This window comes from Stenella coeruleoalba (genome assembly GCF_951394435.1).
Source record: "Stenella coeruleoalba genome assembly, chromosome: 9".
Lineage (NCBI taxonomy): Eukaryota > Metazoa > Chordata > Mammalia > Artiodactyla > Delphinidae > Stenella > Stenella coeruleoalba.
The window spans coordinates 89,280,220-89,297,664 of record NC_137155.1 but is presented as its reverse complement, the minus strand read 5'-3'; the positions used below and the strand labels follow the sequence as shown (position 1 = coordinate 89,297,664).

At 42.3% G+C, this 17,445-nt stretch overlaps 1 protein-coding gene across 2 annotated transcripts in view; it reads left to right on the top strand.

Moving 5' to 3' along the window:
* The first annotated feature begins 909 nt into the window (after positions 1 to 909).
* The window catches only part of PTN (pleiotrophin), a 95,040-nt gene continuing 78,504 nt past the window's right edge, over positions 910 to 17,445 (top strand). For both annotated transcript variants that reach the window (XM_079931324.1, XM_079931323.1), the window contains exon 1: positions 910 to 1,197. The gene's annotated coding sequence lies outside the window, so the exon portion shown is untranslated. The remainder of the gene's footprint in view (positions 1,198 to 17,445) is intronic.

Below are 17,445 nucleotides of genomic sequence, written 5' to 3'. Positions count from 1 at the left end.
CAGTGAAAGCAAGACGAAGAGCAGGAAAAAACGGATGAGCGGAGGAGAACCTCACAATTTCCTTTTTGAGAATGTTTGGGCAAATTTGTTTTATACTTAATCATTTTTGCGCAATACTTTCATCTATATCATAGATACTCATCTATGTGTTACTTAAACAATCCTAGGTATATTATCTTAGCTTCTTTCCTCATTCGAAGAAAAATGTAATTCCAGAAAGACACAGAAGTCCAGCCTCTGAGTTTTACAAACCTCGGAGTTCGAGCTACGTTCGTTAACCTCCTAAATTCTTGGGTGTCAAAGGCATGTCACTAAATAGGTCACTAAATGCACCAAGGAAGCCAGAAAAGGAAAGAGCCCCCTAAAGGAAAGTGGCATTTTAATTGGGAACTTTCAGACATCTGTCACTCTGTGACAAGCGCAAAAAAGTCCTTTGCACATGTGGTGACGCGCAGGTGGGATGGGACTGACAGCTGAAGTGACTGAAGCTGTGTGGGGCGAGGGCGATAGACGTGGGGACAAATGAGAGCCTGGTCTTGAAGACTGCTTTTCCACCCTGAGTATCATTTAAAAAGAATCGCCGGGGGCCCAAACTGTAGTTTAAGATGCCATCAATCGTCCATTTAAGACGCGCTACTTGATTAACTGGGGTACGCACCCACCTAAAGAAGAGGTCATGCACAAAGTTTGGGAAAGAGATACTGCATCTGTCTCTGCTAAAAACGAAACAGGGCTTCATCCTCTGGCCTCTGGGTTCAAATCCGCGTGCTGGCGCGGGTGGGGAGATACTGCCCCTGGTGAACCCTGCTTTTAATAAGTTTCCCAATCAGCTCTCGAGGGAAAGGCGCGCCCCCCCCTCGCCCAGCCCTCGTATTCTCCCTGCCAGCTCCTCTCCTCCCTCCCATTCTCCATTTCCCTTCCGTCCCCTCCCCGGCAGGGCGTGCTCCACTCCGAGGCAGGATCCGTCTGGTTCCCCGCCTTCCAGTCCGAAAATCCCGCCAAGGGAGCCGCAGAGCAGAGGAAAAGCCAAAGTGGGGAGAGGGGAAGAAAGAGACCAGTGAGCCACCGTGCGTGCCGGCGGCGGGGAACAGGCGCGGCCGCGAGCAGCAGTGACTCGGGTACCTGGACTCCGGGCAGAAAGCCTCGCCCCGACCAACAAAGGCAGCCTGAGCGCACGCGGCTCGTTTGCGACTCCGAGTAAGTGGAAGGGAATGCGCGGTTCCTCCGAGGGCTCTCCGATCGACTTCCCCTTCAGCCTCCGCCACTTTTCTGGGCGCCCGCGGATGACCGTGGTAGGAGTGGGAGAGGGGCTGCTGGTGTCTTTGCTGGTGCGGCTGCTTTCAAAACTGATTTGCTCCAGAGGCATATTTTGGGGGCGTCTGGTCAGGATGGTCAGGGTGCCCATAGATGGGTGGAAGGAAAGCAGCTTTTGTGATGTTATGTGCGCATTTGGACTGTGTTCCTGCTTCCAGCGGAATGGAGAACATGCAGGGGCTTTGCTCTTTGTAAAACCTGAGTTAGTAGGTGTGTCTGTGGCTGGGTAGAGAAGAGAGAGAAAGTCAGGCAGCCTGAGCAAGCAGGGCTCATTTTCCCATCCTTCCCCTGCTTCCCGGGTTGCCCCAGGGCTTGCCAGCTGATGCGTCTTAAGCTGGCATTTCTAGGTACCAAGTGGGGGCTTGTGCCTCCCAGTGCCAGCTGACCTTGCCGGTCCCTCGCAGACCATCCGGGCACTCCTTGTCCTGCCTGCCAGCCCAGGAATGGTTCTAGAAATGGTTACGTCCAAAGTTTAAAAGACACACCTTGAATCCCATTTCTCATTTGAATAATTTTAAGAACTGCCCTGTACAGAGACACTTGAACTTTTTATTTCACCCACATAAAGCTTGGGTATATTAATTACCAATCTGCTAGATTCTTAGTTTCTGAGTTGATGTTTCTAATAAGTTAAAATATTTTAAAAGAGAGGAATGTATTTAACTCCTTCCCTTCTCTACTTAACACACAGAACATAAAACTTGCTCTCTCTTCAACACACACACACATCTTTTTCTTTAACAGAACACGCAGGAACACCAGAACACACACTGAGTTTATCTACACTCCTGTTAACTCACCCCTACCTCTGTTAACAGCTGCTCTGTAAGTCTGGGGGATACATTGAAAAAGTAGGAGTGGCATGTGGTGGGGGGAGGTGATGGTTGGGGAGAATGAACAATTCCAGAGAAATCAAAGTTCCAGCCTTTTGGCATCTTTTGTTTTCATCTGGAGGGTTACTGAGGCATTTTGCTTTAACAGCTTGAGAAAGGTGACCTACGGGTGTGTGTTGGAGGGAAGGGCCTGGGAGGAGGTCCAGGAACTATCAACAGGCGCTTTCGAACTAATAATATAACGAAGCAATTTCATGATCTCAGGCAAATGTGGAGTTGACGAAACAGCAAAGCCCTTTTTAGCCCCTTGATCATCTGGGGATGAACTGATATTTGAAATATTGAAAGGTAATGGGAGTGAAACAAAAGAGGTGTCTCCCAGCGTAGAAAATAAAGCTTCTATTTTCCATCTTCATTATGTTCCTTTTTAAGTAAATTATGCATTCTAAAGACCAAATCATTAAAAAAAATTATAGTCCAGTTAAATTCTAAGAAAATTGGAGTGGTGTTTTCTTTTTTCCTCCCTTTGGGACGTGAGTTATTTTAGAGTGGCAATATTTGTACTTTCTCATTTAAATTAGAGGATGGGCTTTTAAAAAATTATGTTGTGAAAAAAACCTCTAATTTTGTGCTTTAAGAAACTTCGGTGCTTTTAATTCTCTAATCGTATTTTAAATCTGTAGAAGTTGATCTTTCCTCCTGTTCCCAGGCCTCTTTTAGGACTTTTTTTTTTTTATCATTTAGGGAAAGGCCTCTATAAGGAACACCCACCTGAAGCCATACTTAACGCATTAGGTGCTGTGTTCCAGATGTTTGCTTGTCGGTACAAATGTATTATGTTTTCAAAGCCAGAGTGTGAGAGAAAAGAAACTACAGTTAATATGTGACTTTTTATTTTCTGACTTTTCGATGGGGTATTATATAGAATGAGGATGATAACATATTTAAAATATTCATAGTACAATATATTATGTTTATAATACATAACTTTGTGGTTTCCTGGACCTCTTTTCATGGTATTGGGTATAATAAATTTACTGATTTATTGAAAATTTCCATGTACCTATTTAGTCTTCACATATAGCAATATGTGGTAGAACCCACATTTTTTAATGAACATTTTTGATGTTTTTACTCTAGAAAAGCTAGTGGCCTGGTTTGAATTTTCACAGAACCGGATCATTGAAAATAACTTGAGAGAAATAAGGCCCCCAAATAATTTAATCACTTTTATCAATAAAATCAATCCTAGAAATTAAGTATTTGGGGTTTAAATATTTTTTTCCTTTTGAAGATACTCTTGCTTTCTTATTTAAATGACATTCTCATGTGAATTCTGATCATATTCTTATTCGCCATGTGGTATTTTATTACTATTCAAAATTTTCTCGGGAGACTGAGTTTGGGTGGCTTGTTCGAAATGGTGTATTAGTTAATGGTGGATTGAGGGCCGGTAGTTAGAATTCAGATTATAAATTCCAGTTCTCCCAACACTTACACTTTTTAATATGGTGACATAGTGAATAGGATGGCTGTCCTTGACTGCCCTCCTAAAGGTAATGCCCAAACTGAGACCACCCAGGGTGATCAGGGAGCAAGCTGGTTTACACCTGAGTGCAGGTCAGTCCAGTTTAAAGAGATGCTCATCTTTAAGCATCAGGTGAGTCAGGCCTCCCAACAGCCCTTGTTTGGGTGCTGAGTGGAGCTTCTCTAAGGGTGATGAATGTTGTCTCTTTTGGCCGCAGTTCTAATGAATAATCAGAGAACTTTTGTTTCCTTTTGACACAAAACCATGTCATTGCCCTGGGGTAAAATAATATTCAGATATGGAGCTTCTCTTTACAAGCTGGGCCAGCTTTTTTCCTTCCAGAGTCAATTGGCTTGAGTGGAATTTGGGCCACAGCCTCACTTTGGAAAGTTCTCCATTCTTGATGTTTATGGCCCATTCAATTTTCCATCCACTGGGCGATTTTTCCATGCACTTCTTCCCAGTCTTGTATGTGGAATCGTTTTCCACATGGCATAGGTGTCATACGATCTTTCTAGATTGTCAAATATAACAAGCTTTTTGTTCCTATTTTAGTATTTGGTAAATGACAAATTAAGATTTCTGTGGTTTAGAAGGATAACTATAATGTAACGTTATCAGAGAGCATTATAATTATGGTAATATTGCAGATTTGATTATGTAGATCACATTCACCACAAATCCCTATTTCTTCATAGTAAGCAGGGAATACAGTGAATAGTTCATGCTTAAGATATTTTGAGAAATAACTTAATTTTTTCTACTGGGCTTTATTTTGGAGCCATTTCTTCATAGTAGGCTTAAGATAAACTGATATTTCAAATAAAAACATCATCATAATGAGTTTCCTAAAAGCACAGTTCTTAGATTCTGAAACTTCATAGTTAGTGAAAAAAATCTATTGTTACATATTAATCTTGAATGAAGTAAGTCATAGTAACTGACACTTGGGCTCTTAATTCTAAGAATTGTGCTTATTAAAAACCAAAACATCATTATAAGGCACAAATAGCATTCTGTATCTCTCACCTTTTATTCCCACTTCTTCCACTTTTTATGCTGAGATATGAGATGACTGTTCTTCAATGAAATCACAGACATGGAGGGAACGATAGCAAGTCCTCTACCTTCAGCTGTGGAATTTGGGTGAAACTGAATGAGTCTGAGATTAACGGCGCCAAGGGAGGGTTTTCCCAGGCAAATCCTCCCTCTAGGTGGCGCTCTAATTCCCCCTCCACCCACCCTTCCGGCGACTTCCGTTCCTCCTTTCCCAGCAGCGCCAACACTGGAAAAGCACGTCGTTTACCTCTTGGAATTACTCACTTTTACCACCAGCTCCACCCCACCCAGACCGTGCACTCCTAGAAGGCAGACACTCTCTCATTCCTCTCCAGAACCCTAGCATATCTAGAGTGAGACCATTGAAATGCCCAATGAATATCTGATGAATGAGTGAAAAAATAAGTAAATGACTCTGAATACCATTTTCTCTGTTCTTCCTCATGTTCCAATGACCTTGACTGCCTTCTATACTCAATCCCTCTATACATTATCTGGTACCAATTTCCTGTTTAAACCCAAGCACCCCATTCTCAACCTTGAACCTCTAGAAGAAGGCTCTCCTGTCTCTTCCTCTACCTCCTTTATTGCAAACATCATATAGGTCTGCCAGTTCTCTGGAGCGTCTTCCTAATCATATTTCACCTTGTTTATTTTAAGGCTCTCGACCTTGCATGGTCTCTGACTCACCTGCATAAAGGAGAAGGAAACCTTACCTCTTCCTTAACAAACTGTTATTCAAAGCCTTAAGACTGAACACTTGGGACATTATTTTCATCATAACTTCATTGTGGCTACAGGCCTTTGCTTTTCAGAACTAATAACATTTATTTTCTCATCATATTTTCATAACAATTCTACTTAGGTAGGCTGAACAGGATTTTTTTTTAATTGATAAGGATACAAATTCAAAGAGGTTAAGATGACCCCCATTATTTAATACAAGAATCTTGACGATCTTAAAAGATCTTAAAATTCCTAGTTGGGATATTTTTTTCTCCTCTATAATGCCATATCTTCAGCTGACTAATTAATTTTCTTTCTCAGTGCCTCTCATGTCAAACCTAAACTCCAGTGTATGTAGAGTAAGCGGCCAAATCACCCAGTGTAGTGGTTTCCCTTTTTTGGTGTTTATCAGAATAACTGGAGTCATGTCTTAGCATCCAGATGCCTGGAGCCCATCCCCAGAGATTCTGATTTGAGAGGTGGAGTCAAGGAAGATGGACATGTGACAGGGCACCTGGATGCAGGTGATGTATTAGAAACATTGGCTGTAATGCTCCAATATTTGAGCTCTAAGTTTAAAGAAATCAAGGTAAACCACAGCTATGCTTCTTACTAGCTGTGTGACCATTAGCAAATATTGTGGTCTTTCTTGCTTCAATTTCCTTATCCCTAAGATGACAGCACTAATACCTCCTAGGATGGACATGAATATTAATCTAGAAAATGAGTGTGAAGGACAGAACCCAGAGTCTGACTGCTACAGAGTATTTGATGAGGATAATGGAAATGCTGATTAGGGGGATGCAGCCCTGCCCACCCGCCCCCCCATGAAAGTCCACCCTTGCTTTCCCTCCCCCACTGCTTTATTTCTCATGTCCACCTGGCATGAGAAAACAAACAAACAGAAACCTAGGTGAGACTTTCTTCTTCTTGAAATGCTTCTGCCCTCTCTAGTCTCAGACTGTTCTCTCTAAATGCAGATCCAAAACCCCTTCTGAAAAGAAACACACGGAACATGTGATCGTGCTCCAGGCCCCAGGGAATTTGACATGTAAGGTCCCCGAATCAGACTGTTGACCTTGGCCTTTCCTACAGTGTCTAGGAGAGCAGTTTACCTACAGGGCACTCCCAAGCCAAGGTGCAGCCATCTCATTGCTGAGGTTGGTGACACCCATAGCCATGTGCTGTGGCCCTGCTGCCATCATGGAGCCGTCAGCTCAGAGGAAAGAGTTCAGGTTTGGATTCAGGAGCCCGCATTTATCTCATCGCAGTTCTGCCGGAAGCTGAGTTGTCCCTGTATCCCCTGGAACCTCAGGGTTTTCATCTGTAAGCTGGTGATGATGTTGATGATGATGGTGTTGAGGGTGATAGTGATGATAGATGCTCTGCCTACCTCACGGGCTGGTGGTAAAGGTAAATCGTAACAATGCACTGTTTATAAACTGTAACCTGCTACACTAAACATAAGCTACTGTTAATGAAATCAGCGGGGCCAGTTCTGCCTGTCTCTTTCCTCAGTTCTGCTGCTTGTCATTATCATTTTCTCAGGACCCCTAGAGATTGCCTAAGATGCTGAAAGGTAAGTTTGACCAGATGAAGTGAGTAAGAGGAAAGATGTGTGACAGGTGTGAAGAAAAGGAAATCGGAGTCAGAGTGAAAAAAAAAAAGTGAGTAGACAATTGTAAAAAAGGTTAAACTAAAATGGTTATGAATTGTTTTACTAAATATTATGTTATAGGGCTTCCTAAGAGTTGTAAAGGATGCATACCAAAAATTTCAATCGGTTATTCTCACTAAATTTAGGTTTTTACAATTGATTAGCAGCACTTTATACTATAGCTGTGCTTCTCACACTTCAATGTGCATGTCAGTCACCTAGAGATCTTGCTAAAATGCGATTCTGATTCAGTAGGTCTCTGGTGGACTCTCAGGGTCTGCCTTTCTAACAAGCTCCCTGGCGATAGCAGCTGCTGGCCTGGGGACCTCATTTTGAGTGGCCAGTCACTAGTGTTGAGTTCCATAAATTGGGAGGGCAGGCAAGAAATCAGAACTCTCTAATCGTGACATGCATAGCTTAAAACACACAACGAAGGTCATTGACGATAACACTTCCTACTATGTGCAAAAGCTGATCACTCCTGTATCTTCATGTGCGAGTCATATTTACAATGTTGCATTATTTATAAAAGAAATTTGCAGAGTCACCATCCGAATTGCTATGGACTTGACTGAGCCCCTTAAGAATACAAGGCCCTTTGTCAGGTGTGATCTCAGGCCTCTTACCGGTGCTTCTCCTGGAGCCTTCCCCTGCGAGGGTGTAAGTGATAGTAATAGTGTTTAGGAAACTTCATTCTTACGATGAGAAGGATGTAATGTAATATGCTTTCTGAATGCTAGAGTATTCTCTTATTTAAGGTTTGAACATCTGTTTTTCCCTTGGATGTGCCTTTCCACACCATAAGGGAAGTAGAGCAGGGATCATCCATCTGTGTGGCTTCCTGGGAGCTGCTGGGCTGCCTAAGGAAGGAGCCAAGGACTCTTGCCTCAGAGTCCAGATTCAATCAATACGGAACATATCTCAGTAACAACCTTAGGGAACAGAGAAAGTCTCCACTCAGGATAAAACAAATGGAGACCATGTAAAACTTTAAAATAATGTTTTCATAATGGCCTTCCTTATTTGCTAATAATATGGCCTGCTCTAAACCTGCCCATGGAATTATTGCTCCCTATAGCAGAGAATCATCGCTAAAGTTGTAACACAAAGTGGCCTTCATTTTTGAGCATTAGAACATCTGAAGGCTTCCACTGGGCATCTTCCAGTTGGCCAGATGGGGTGTCCATGTTAAGTCAGAAGTTGGATCTTTGGCTTAAAAAAATATCCTGCAGCTTTGGAGAATCTTATGCAAGGGCCAATTTAGTTCTTCAAAAAATATTTTCTATAAAAGAATGTTGCCTTCTGGGTACAGGATATTTCTTTAGATATGGTCCAAGGTGATCAAATGAGGAAGCCTGAAGCTGCTATAGGGAAGAAAGCAGGGAGTTTATTACGTTATTTTAACTGGTGGAGGTACTTAAGTTTTGAAACAATAATGTAAAGCCTTTCTTCTCATCCTCTTTTCTTGATTACCATATATAGTTAACTGTTAAATTCAATGACTCTGGCAAAACACAGACTCTTACATACAGCTCAATTCATTTCAAACTTGTGAAAAGTTTGATTAATTTTAATGATGTGAAAAAAAATAAGGGTTTTTTGATTATTATGTTTGTTATTAGGAAAACACAAATATATACCTGGAGAAACATATTATTTTTTCTCATTCTAGAAAAATGTCCATGCTACAAGATATTAAAATTTTTTAAGTTATGAAGAAGGAAAAAAATGACTTATAATCCTGCTCAAAATGGACACCACTGTTAACACTCTGATACACTTTTATAGTTTTTCTGATTTAACCTTTGAAAATAGTTGCACAAATAATTGTGTGTCCTGCTTTTTAGATCAACATAGTAATCGATGTATGCTATATGTTTATAGCTTTCCACACATTAACATGTGCGTTTGTTTCTACTAAGTGGGCCAGTTAAGATGGAAATTCAATTTATTTAGCTTGACATGGGTAAATTTGAATCATAAAGAAAGCTTAGTAAATTAATCTGATGGACTCTCATTAAAAAGTTGGAAATAGAAAAATGCAAACAAACATAATCCCATGAAGCAAACGAAAAATCTTTCTCCCAGCAAAGGATGTGCTGTTTAGACGGAACAGATAATCTCGTGGACCTTAGTGTGTACAAATTAAAAATGTTTACATCGTAAACATTATCTTCCATTCTTAACCTTGAGGACCCTTCCAGATACATATCCAGGGGTAAAAGTCTCCCCAGGGAAGCCACAGCTGCCTGATCCCACCCAGGTCCAATCTCACCCCCTTAGCAGGTCCCAGGAGCCTGCGGAACTTCTGAGCTGCTCTGGGCTAAGAAGAGAGGGCCTAACGCACCGCACGTGGGTAAACCTGCAGGGGCAGCAAACCTCTTTGATGCACGTCACTCCAGGGCTTGGCATCCTTTGGGGAATTATTTATTTGCTCTATTATTATTTGGAATGAATAGTGTACAGATTGGCTCTAGTTTAACGTGAGTCAGATCAAATTTGGGTTTGTCAACCGCACTCTTGTTTGTAGAGGAGGGGTGGAAGGCTTTTATTGTCTATGCCGGTATTGGGATTCCCACCAACTTGAGCCTGAAATGATTTCTAGCCTTTTTAAACAGTGGTTTGAGTCTGATGGTTAGGGATCACAGAGTTTGCCCTCTGATATACGATATCTGGGGATTTGAAGATGTACTTCAAGGCTGTCATAAATGAATTTAGTTTGGAGAAACAGATCAAAAGCAATTTAGCAGGAAGAAGTTGGTAGAGGTGGATTTCTACCAACTTCTCTCTAACTAGATCCACATTTCCTAAAAGCAAGCTAACTGTGGGTTTCCAACATCTCATCCAATGATGTTCTCTTGCAAGAGGTTAAAATGAGAGCAGTTAACTTTAAAGGCAGCAGAACCAAGAAGACAAAAGAAATAGAAGTGGACTTGAACTGAGACCTTAGGGAGAACATCCAAAAATCTGATAGACAGAAGCCAAGCATGAGCTTGGGGAGAGGAGCTTCAGACCTCACAGAAAACTCTACTAGATAGCGCTGAGGTCTCCTCCACTCTGGATGAACTGCTCGGCGACTCTCTTTGGGCCCTTTTGGCCCATCTGGCTCTGGTGGGGTTCGTTAGGAGGTTTCTCTCCAGTGGATTTGTCTTGTTTGCTTTCTAAATCTCCTAAGCCCTACATGCCTCTTAGTATAAAAATGCCAAGAAGTCATTCCAGGACAGGAACCAACCTGTCCCCTCCATGTTCCTCTCAGAGGAAGTATTTGAAGGCAAAACAGAATCAATCAGTTGTTCTAGTGAAGAGTTGCTGCCTCACATAGGACTTGAGCAATCCTGGATGCAGGGCCATGACTTAGACAACCTGGTCACTGGAGTCAACTAATCCATAAAGTTTACACTCTCCACCCCATTGTTTCAACTCATATTTCCCCGACTCTTGCGGGGGGATCATGAAAGGAGACCAAGGAAAAGACCCAGAGGCTCCCTTTCATGGGCACAACAGGATCCTTCCAGGCCCAGGGCTTAGCTACACACACACTAGTTAGCTTCCTGGGTTAGGTTTCTACCCTGACTTCCATTTGCCGCCTCTAATGTGTAACATTAAATATCTTGTTGAAATCAGAAAAATGTTTAGACTTGGGCATTTCTATTAAAAATTGTTTAATTTTATTTTGAAGAACAAATATTATTTCCTTTTCTCCTTCCCATCTCAGATTGACCCCTTTCCTTGTCTAACTTCCAAGTCCATACCAAGGTATAGCCAGATTTATCATCATCTATTGGAACTTGAGCAACTATTGAAAATAAGTATAGAATAGAGGAAGGTGTGACCACTCTTCTTAAGGTGATTTTAATGTTTCTTTGGTGAGGAAGATCAGCGTAAGTATTAGGGGCTGTTTTCCTCAAAAGGGAATAGATTTCACTACTCATCTAACGTGACATGGGATTGCTTATCTCTATTCTTGGCGGAATTTAAGCAAAATCACACGTTGTCCCTTGAGAATGTTCCAATATTTGTATCTACTGTGACTCCTAATGCTGCAGCGAGATTGGAGTTCCTGTGGGGAGGCCAGGAACCTCTGAATTGGAAGAGGTGAGAAATGTGACAGTTGAGTATAGGACAGTTAGCAAGGCTTTAAGGAGCAAGTAAAAAAATTCTCTCCCAGAAGCTGGAAATGGAGAAACTATGGGACTGTGGCTTATCTGATAAATTTGACTTTTACTGAAATGAGGATGTGGACATACCCAATGAGGAGCACCATGTGCAACTGAGGGACATTTAAGGTACATCCTAGAAAGGATAAGACATGGAAATATTGACTGGTGTTTCCTGAAGTAAATCTGCAGATCTTATAATAGATTCCTCAAGATAGCATCTAACTGATTTTATTTCCATTTGTAGGTCTGCATATGAAGGTGCTTCAATTATTAAATCATTTTGGATTGTCTACCCTTTGTATTGAAAGGAAGTCACTATATTAATTCTGAGTTTCAGTGGTCCTGCATCTTCTCACTGAACCTCTCTGTTCTATACTGTACTGCTAGACAGTTGTTTCTAGTTCTTTCACGTTACCACTACCCAAATAACAAATGGCACATAGTAGGTACTCAGTTCATGTTTATCATTTCATAGAATTAAGATAACCTTTAACCTACTTCCTACTCAATTTCCCCTCTCTCCTGCAATCTCCACCAACCCTGGCAAGATTTAACATTGACTGGCTGCCCTAACCAAAAACTGTGATGTGAGCAATCATCTTCTTTGGCATCTCTAGCTTTTCTGCTCTGTCTTTCATACTCAGGGATGTTTCCATTATCAATGTGCAGGCACCCAGAGTCCCAGCTCTTGCTGTTGTATGAAGACATCTTGTATCCAGGCTTCATGCTGGCCACGGGCATCCCTAGTTTCCCTTGATGTGCTCTGGGGACACATGGCAGTATGTCAAAGTTCAGAAGCTACAAGTGCCTCTGAGGCTGTGTTCCTAGGAACTGCCAGGGCCAGGGAGGAGCTGTCATCCTCTATCACTAGCTACTTCTGGAAGCTGAAGACCTTGCTTTCTTTTCTTAGCATTCCCCTCCTTTTTCCTTTCTGAGCACAATTCCCCCACATTACTAACAATAGCAACCGAGTCTCTGAATGGTTAAGTAACTTGTCCAAGGTCACGAGGTAGTAAGAGGTAGAACTGAGACTGCAGATCAAATATATCTAACCACAAAGATCCTAAATCAGGGCTTCCCTGGTGGCGCAGTGGTTGAGAGTCCGCCTGCCGATGCAGGGGACACGGGTTCGTGCCCCGGTCCGGGAGGATCCCACATGCTGCGCGCGGAGTGAATGGGCCCGTAAGCCATGGCCGCTGAGCCTGCGTGTCCGGAGCCTGTGCTCCGCAATGGGAGAGGCCACAGCAGTGAGAGGCCCGCGTACCGCAAAAAAAAAAAAAAAAAGCTCCTAAATCACACTCTTCCACCGCCACCCCACTGTCCTATGACAAGGGCCCAGTGAGCATCTGAAGGTATTTTGGTCCGATCCCTTCCTTCTTCCTCTTTCCTGCATCCAGGAATATGCTCTCATGCTATGTATTTTATTCCTACCTCACTATGATCTAGAGAATACACTCTCTTGGACAAAGAATCCTGTTGTCAGACCAGACCTTTCTGACTGCATATTATTGCATATTGTTTTATTCTCCATTGCTTTCTCAAGCATCGGTTTGCCTGGCCTGGTGGTTCGACTGGCTCGTGCTGAGGAAGGGGTGGGGGGGGAGTGAAGACAGGAGGATGTCTGGGCAATGCTCTGTCTGTTCCTCCAGGCTGCTATCACCTGACCAAATTGTTTGTTGGACTGCTGTGTTCCAGCCCCAGGGGAGGCCACAATGCCTTGTTTGTTTGTGTATGAGAGTCTCTGGCTTTGATTAGCAGCTAGCTTCAGTGCAGCTGAACATACAATAGGGACCAAAGGATGGGAAAAAAAATCCTGCTACAGTTTCCCATTGGAAAGCATTCGCTGTCAAGCCTGGATATCCAACAGTGGGGCACAGATGGATAGAGGCTGGGAAAGGTTAGGTGATGGATTCTCCATGCCCTGCAGCCTGTTGTGTGTGATGAAGTTGCTCCTTTACGTGAAGTATTGAGCCTTTATCCCTCTAGATGCTGTTTACGATTAAGGTTTGAGACTGGTATTGATGTGGTTTGACGAGGGGCTGAAAAGCATGAAGGAGCCCCACGATGACAAGGGCAAGGGTAAAAACAGTGAAAAAGATGCACCTATGTTAAAAGGCTAGTCACACAGTTGAAAAAAATGCCATTACTTTGGCTGCATGGAAGAGGTAAAAATAACTATAATTCTATCAATGAAGGAGGAAAGTAGCAAGTTTTTATATCATAACATAGGCAAAGTTAGTGATTTCATAACGTAGACACACTGATAATAGATAATTTATTTCTTCTCATTAAATTAAATATGATATCTAGGGTAAGCACCCCCATCTGCTGGTAGCTGAATAATAAGATGTCTGCCTGAAGGAAAGACTCCTCATACATCCTTAGAGTAGTGCGTAAGTTATCAAGAATTTTTCATCAATAGAATATTTGTCCGGAACACTGTGCATGTTGCAAAAAGCCACCATCCATTATCCTAGCTTGTAGGTACCTTATTTCGGTCCTCATAAGGGGGACAAAGCAGGCTTATAGTTAGAAAACCATACAATGATTAAATGGTAAACGAGTTGTTATCACATTGTCTAGAAGAAGAAGGTATTCCAATCTGGAGTGGAAAAGGGAGGCTGCATGAAGGGGGTAGGGTTTTCAAAGACAGAGTGGTATTGTCTATGGCAAGAAGGCACAGGGAAGGCATTGTAGGTGAGGGATGGAGAAAGAGGAACGCCAAAGAGATGATAAAAAGCAAGATACTGGGGGACAGAGAGCAGAAGGGCCTGATTTGTGCAGTCAGTGGGTGGCCAAGGAGTGAAAGTTAGGATTAGAAAAAAGTTTTGGGTAACGATAGCAAGACCCTCGAAGGGCAAGCTGACCTGCTCGGATTCTATCCTGATAGATAGTAAGGCATCACCGAAGGTTCTCCACAAGCAAGGAAGGAAAACAAAAAACTTTGCTAGAGTATAAGAAAGATTATTTTCAGAGAAGTAACAGATTAGAGGTGGAGAGAATCCATTAGGTTTTAAAAAGTAATCCTCTGTGTACCACCCCTCCCCCCAAGCCCTTGATCTTTCCAAATTCTGGAAATCCTGTTCACGCTTCAGTGCTTTGCTTCAATACCATCTCCTCCATGAAAACTGTCTTCATTCCTCTAGTTAAAAATGAATACTTATTCCTTATTCTGTTTCACAACTTTCTATGATTTTTCTTTCATAGTTTTTATCCATTCATTCATTCATTCAAAAATATGCCATGAGCACAGTCTACTGGGCTCTATGTTAAGTACTAGGAATGCAGAGATGAATACAACACAGTCTCTGTCTTTAAAGCTCACAGTCTAGTTGGGGGCCAGGCACATCAACAGAAAATGGATGCAATATCAGTGCAATGATCTAGATAGGCACTTTTGAAAGCCCGTAAGAGAGACACCTAATGCAGCTGGGGGTGGATTCAGGGCAGGCTTCCAAGAGGAAGTGTCTCCTGACTTGTGTTTAAAGACTGAAAAAGATAAGGGAGAAAGTGGGAGTTCTCGGTAGAGACAAGAGTGGGAATCCTGACTTCATTCTTACCATACAGTGGTTATTTTAAATGACTGTCTCTCCCTTACTTAACTAGCCCAATGCTTTGCATGATACCAAATGTCTGAAAGAATGAATAAATGAATAAATGAATGGATGGATGGATTTCTGATGCCTTGACATAAGTAGGTACTTAGGAGGAATTCTTTCTGGAGACACTATGAAGGAAAATAAAAGCTATCTGACATTAGGATGGAAGTCTAGATGTTAGGATGGAAGGTAGGGGCATGATAGGGTAGTGAAAAATGAGATGTTGACCAATTTGAAAGAATTCCAGTGCCACCGATGGAAGAAGTCTAGAGAAAGAGCTGATATGGGGGGAAGAGGGGAGTGTTCTGGGCTAGAAGGAATTGTGGAGAGACTGGATTATCCTCAGAACGGAGTGTGAGCCGGACTCAGGCTTCTCAGGTCTCTGACCTTCATGGGCAACCTCAACGTCTAGGAGACCTTTTCATGAGAAGGCGCCTCAGGCATGTGGTGGACGGTGGTGACCAGGCTCCCAGCTAACTCAAATCCCCGAGCTCAGTACTATACCTTCCTCCTCAAGAGATCGTGCGACATACTTTTGCTAGAATGAGGCAAGGCCGTGTTAACAGTTTTCTTTTCTGGGAAATATATGTTATTACTTTGCTCCTTATTTTAAGGTTTCCTTGGACGCATCAGCTTTCAGGAAAACTCTGTAATGAGGTTTAGGCATGTCACATGCACACGGAATGGTATGAAGCCACACCTTCCAAAAGGGATCAGTTGGCCTGTGAGTTGCTTTCTGTACTTGGTTTACGTTTTAGATGTGGGCTGATCACCACACTGAGATGCCCGCACTTCCCTTGAAACTGCTGATTTTGCTTTGCTCAAAGGAATGATCTTCTGCCAGCATGTACAGACTCATTACTTCTGCAGCCAGTGGAAAAAGTAGTTACTCATGAAACTCAGCACCAGAGTGACTGTGGAAGCCAGATTGTTATGGCTCAACGAATATTGATTAAAATATGTGGAGAAAAACAAGTGATGGGCCCTCAAAGGGAGAAAGTGCCTTTATGTTCAACAGTCTGCGGGAAGGCAGACTCTTTCTCCCTTTCTGGTATTTTCTTTCTCCAGTTCCAGGATCCTCCTTCACAGTGAGGGCAGAGTCGAGGTAAATGGATCATTTTCATTTTCCTTCCTTAAAAATTATTCTTTTAGCTTTGCTAAAAGAAAAGAAAGCTCGGGAAGTCAAAATTGTCTGGTTTCCAATCTCCAGTTCATTGGAGAGTCAGAAGAGGCAGGAAATGTCTTGGGGACAGAGATTAGACAAGATGTTTTCTAAGAAAACCATTGAGCCTAGGATATATTATATTTTTTATTGTTCCAGATTAGGATTGAGTCTCCAAGTCCTGTTCCATGTAATTTGGGGCCTGTGAAGGTGAAGTCTTGTGAGTTTACAGAGGTTTTACCTCTTCTGGTTCCTTTGACCAATAAGTAAGCTTCTGCCAGGATGAGCCTATTGTAATACAATTAAGAATCTTTTTTCTGCAGATTCTCCACTTGATATTAAAAAAAATCATATCCTGTTTAGGCTTCTCTATAATGAAGCTAACGACTAACACCCATGTAATATTTTTCCCTTCACAAATTGCCTTCATATATTTTATCTCATTTAATCCTCAGAACAATTGTATGAGATCAGTTTTTTTGTTTGTTTGTTTGTTTGTTTGCGGTACGCGGGCCCCTCACTGCTGTGGCCTCTCCCGTTGCGGAGCACAGGCTCCGGACGCGCAGGCTCAGCGGCCATGGCTCACGGGCCCAGCCGCTCCGCGGCATGTGGGATCTACCCGGACCGGGGCACAAACCCGTGTCCCCTGCATCGGCAGACGGACTCTCAACCACTGCGCCACCAGGGAAGCCCTGAGATCAGTTTTAATAATTTTACCCCTATACAGATGAGGAAAAGGAAGCTTCTAGAATGGAGGAGGCTTGACCAAGGTTTCTCCAAGAAGGTGCCTCATGCGTCTCATAGGATAGTTTGGGGAGTTTTCATAGTCTGTAAAAGTATTTTGTAAAAATAATTCAAAAAAAAGTTGGCATTCTGTTCTCTCCTGTGTATAGATTCTGTGCTTTAAAACACTGGCTTACACAATTCTAAAGCAGTTTCTTAAAGAACAGTTCACATGCATCTGGATCTCATGGGGTTGCATCCTCCACCTCTGAAATCAGAACCTTAATTAATCAGAATATTTATTTTTAACCAGGCCATTTCATATGCAGCAAAGTTTGAGAAACTCTTTGTGTGTGTGTGTGTGTGTGTGTGTGTGTGTGTCATAGTTTCACCTTATAGCTATTGAGAATAGGGTCTCTTATGGTGCTAGCTATCTTCCAGAAAGTATTGGTTATAGATTCTAGGTTTTAGACCAGACTCTAAGTCTGGTTAATTTTGTATTTGAATTAAATAATTTGAATTTTGCAGGCTTCCACTTCCTTAGTTGTAAAACTAGAAGCCTAAAATAAAAGATCTCTAAGATACCCAAAGCACTTTGATTTAGCTTCTGTGCTCTTGCCAGGTTTTAGTCTCCCGATTCTTTTCTTTCTCATGATTCCGAATGTGCTGAAGTCAGTGGTTCTT